General features: G+C 37.3%; 1 pseudogene across 1 annotated transcript; it reads right to left on the bottom strand.

The window, feature by feature from the left end:
* Positions 1-2,983: 2,983 nt before the first annotated feature.
* Positions 2,984-3,962, bottom strand: LOC309846483 (interferon alpha-14 pseudogene; annotated as a pseudogene). The gene has a single exon. The product of its transcript is annotated as an interferon alpha-14 pseudogene (transcript).
* Positions 3,963-4,571: the final 609 nt, after the last annotated feature.

A 4,571-nucleotide genomic window follows, 5' to 3' on the forward strand; every position in this document is an offset into this window, starting at 1 on the left:
CTCTGTCAAATAAATAAATAAAATCTTAAAAAAAAAAAAAAAAGAACCTGATTTCGCTTCTTCTGAGGCTATACCCAGAAGTAAAATTGCTGGATTTGCTGGGTCATCTGGTAATTCTATTTTTAATTTTTTAAGCAACCACCATACTTTTTCCCGTAGCAACCAAGTAAGAGTTCCAGTTTCTCTAGATCCTGGTCAACACTTTTTTTTTTTTTTTTTGTAATAACTTCTAATAAGTGTGTGGTAGCATCTCACTGTGGTTTTGATTTTCATTTCCCTAATGATTAGGTGATGTTGAGCATTTGCACATCTTCTTTGGAGAAATGTCTGTTCAGGTCATTTGCCTATTTTTAAATTAGGTTTGGATTTTATGGCTGTTGTTATCTATGCAAGACTTTTAACACCCTTTAATCCCCCAAAGTTTTTGTTCTTTGGTTTTTGAGGTAAGTTCCCTGCCAGCTTCTCTGCGTGTTCACCAGTTCTTTCTTCCCAGCTCCTGAAATGTAGAGACATTAACCAAAGGTCAAGAGGCACCCAAATTTCTTTAAATAATTACCATAAGAAACTCGGAAGTGAATAATTACTTACTGAGTAACTACTATATGCACAGTTAATAAAAATGAAAGTAACAAATATCTCACTTCTGAGTGATTCCTTTGTGCTAGAAATTTTGCACCCATTACTCATTTAATCTCGTACATCTCTGCAGTAGGCATTATTATGAACCCCATAAAACAACCGTGAAAATTAGGCGACAGAAGGGTTAGGCAACTTGCCCAAGACTTGCAGTAAACCATGGGAGTTGCTAAGAAGAGTCCCTTTGCAAGAATACCATGTCCAAAGGAGAAGACAAGACTAGCACACTAGAGAAAATTTGGAATAATGCAGCATTTGCAAAAACTTTGATTACTATGTCAACACAACTCCTCTATATATGGATTTAATTTTTTTACTTTTATTAACTGTCTTTAGGCCCTCCCTACACTGCCCTGCAAACAGGAGAAGACACTATGAAAGGGGAAGGCGGGATCACTACTCTAAAGGACCAGTTTCTCAGCAGTCATGTAAATATGCCTCTGTTCAGAGTTCTGGACTAGCTGAGTTCAGTTAAAGGATCCAGTATTTCCTCGTCTTTAAGGAACTTGCAGTCTTCCGGGAAGGCAAACATGGGAAATGATCAGAGGAAAAAATGGTTATCTCTATCAGCTGACCATTTTAAAGTGTACAATTCAGTGGTATTTAGTACATTCACCATATTGTGAAACCATCACCATAATCTAGTTCCAGAACTTTTTTTTGAGGGGGAGGGGGTGGGGAGGAGCAGAAGGAGTGGGAGAGAGAAAATCTTAAGCAGATCCCGAAGCCCTGTGTGGGGCTCCATCTCACAATCCTGAGATCATGACCTGAGCCCAAATCAAGAGTTGGATGTTTAACTGACCGAGCCACCTAGAACTTTTTCATCACCCCAAATGGAAAATTCATACACATACACATCACTCCTCATACCCTCTTCCTTCTCAGTGCCTGGCGACCAAGATCTGCTTTCTGTCTCTCTGATTTTATTTATTCTAGATATTTCATATAAATGGAATCATACAATTAGCGATTTTTTGTGTCTGGCTTCTATCTCTCTGCATAATGTTTCCAAGGTTCATTCCCATCGCAGCACGTATCAATACTTTGTTCCTTTTTATGGCCGAACAGTATTCCATGGCATGAATACACAACAGTTCATCCATTCCTCCATCTATGGGTTGATTCCACTTTTTGCTATCATGAATAGTGCTGTTGAGAACATATGTGAACAAGTATTTGTTTGAATATCCAGTTTCAATTCTTTTGTGGTATATATCTAGAAGTGAAATTACTGGACCATATGGTAATTTTATGTTTAACTTTTTGAAGAACCCCCAAACTGTTTGCCACAGAATTTGAAACATTTTGCATTCCCACCAACAATGTGTAGGGATTCCAATGTCTCCACGTTCACCAATACTATTTTCCATTACTGGGTTTTACCCATCTCAGTGAGTACGAAGTGTTATGTCATTGTGGTTTTGATTTGCATTTCCCTAATGACTAGTGATAATGAACATTGTTTTATATTAATGTCACTTTGTGTAATCTTCTTCGCAAAAAAATTTCTATTCAATCCTTTGCCCCTTTTTATTTAGGGTTTTTTTTTTTTTTACCTTTTTATTATTGAGTTATAAGAGTTCTTTATATATTCTGCATACTAAACCCTTATTAGATATATGATTTGCAAATATTTTCTTCTATTCTGTAGATTGCTTTTCACTTTCTGGATGGTGTCCTTTAGTGCACAAAAGTTTTAGTTTTGATGAAGTTCAATTTATCTTTTTTTTTCTTCTGTTGCTTATGCTTTTAGTGTTTTACCCAAGGAATCATTGGCAAACCTAATGTCATTCAAGATTTATTTTTCTCTAAGAGTTTTTATCTAAGTGTTTTCTAGATTTAGCTCTTATATTTGGACCTTCGATCCATTTTGGATTTTTTTCTATATGATGTGAGGTTGAGATCCAAATTCCTTCTGTTGCTGTGTGAATATCCCATTTTCCCAGCATCATTCTGTTGAAGATGCTGTTCTTTCCTCATTAAATGGTCTTAATACTCCTGTCAAAAATCAAGTGTCTATAGATATATAGGCTTATTTCTGGGTTCTCAATTCTGTTCTATTGGTCTGTAAGTCTACCTTTATGCCAGTACCCCACAGTTTTGGTAACTGTAGTTTGTAGTATGTTTTGAAATCAGGAATGGGAACCTTCCAGCTTTGCTCTTATTTTTTAAGGTTCTTTTGGCAATTTGAAGTCACTTGCAATTCCATATGAATGTTAGCATTGGCTTTTCCACTAGCCAAGTTGGGCTATCCTTGTCCTGTTTCATTCAGGAATCTTCTGTTAGTTTATTTGCTGAGATCAGGCTTAGGGTTAAATTTTCACTCAAAAAGTGTGTGCAAGCAAAATTGATTTTTAAGAGTTGCTTTTATTTCCCATAACTTAAAAATGAACTGTAGTCTTATACAAAACACAATACCAAATAAGTAGTTTGTGAACAATAAATATTTAAATAGTATAAACAGCAAAAATATTTCAAATAATTTAAATAAATAAAAAGTAGAAAAGATCTTAAGCTATTGCAGATGAATTGTGCATATCTTTGTTCTAAACAATTTGCAACATTTAACATAACTTTGTAATAACCCCATACCTTTGTTACTATTTATTTTTCTTCTGGCATAAAGACAGAGATGAAAATGACACCTTGAGTCCTAGAAAATGAGCATTTAGTTGACCAGATGAGTTTTCAGACTCGACATCTTTATTTCCTGAGTTTCCTTGTGAGCTCACTGATGAAGAACAAGCACCTTCTGATTTCCACCCGGACAACCTCCCAGGCACAGCGGCTGTATTCTTTCTTTTCAAGATAGAGATTGATTCCATGGAAGTATCTCTTCACAGCAAGTCTGGAGTTCTCACTTCCCTGGGGTAACTGTTCCAAGTTCTTTTCTTCCTCCAAACATGTCTCCAGGTCATCCAGATGCTGATGAAGTCCAGCGAGGAATTTGTCCAGTAAGGTCTCATCCCAAGCCACCAGGGAGCCCCTTTGGCTGAAAAGGCTGAAGATCTGCCAGAGCATCTCATGCGTGACAGCTGTGGCTTCTGTCTTCTCAAACTTGTTTCCATCCACAAGCATCTGAGGAAAGCTGAAGTCAGTCCTATCTTTCAGACAGGACAGAATGGAGATTCTCTCCATCTGGCTCAACAGCATGAAGGTTTCCAGATTGCCATGGCTTGGATGCAGGGCACAGTCCAGAGAGTGGACTGGGCTGGAGCCCAGCATCACCAGGGCCAGCAGCACAGAGATTGAGAGGGCCATTAAGCAGCTGGGGGGTGATTCTGCAGGACTGCCTGAAGAGGAAGTCTCAGTAGGCTCTGAGAACTTTGGTTGATGAGTGCCGTTTAAATAGTGAATATAGAAACTTCCATTTTCTGGGTTTTTCCATTGTCGTGTTTTTCTTTCCCTTTCTACTTTTCTTTCTTTCTTTCTTTCTTTTTTTTTAAACGAAGTCAATTAAAACTGTACATTTATTAACATGAGCACCTAGATGGGGGACTCCAACCATGTGTGCCCATGCAGTACGTACACAGCATTGGAACATATTTTTTCATATTTTTCACATGTGCCAGGTTGTTCTTAGGAAGAAAAGCATGGACAAAGTCAGAAAAGGGGGAATTATGTATGCAAGAAATGATTGTCTTTCCAGGTCAGCAGGAAATATAAAAAAGCTTACAAAACAGGAGATTTCAATTTTTCTTATTTTTTTCCTTATTTATACTTTCCTCCTTTAAAAAGTTTTAGTTGTATATGTGCCTCGAAGGTATCGCTTGAGTTGATTAGTGAAGATATTGTTAGGGAATCAATTTTGCAGATATCATTTGTCAAAAATGAATTATGGTCTGCCAAGCCCTTTGCTAGGTGCGGGTTTCCCTAAAAGATTCAGTTGCGTGTGTGCATGTGTACAAAGCGCAAAGTGCATGTGTGTGATTCTT

This window comes from Mustela nivalis, assembly GCF_964662115.1.
Source record: "Mustela nivalis genome assembly, chromosome: 13".
Lineage (NCBI taxonomy): Eukaryota > Metazoa > Chordata > Mammalia > Carnivora > Mustelidae > Mustela > Mustela nivalis.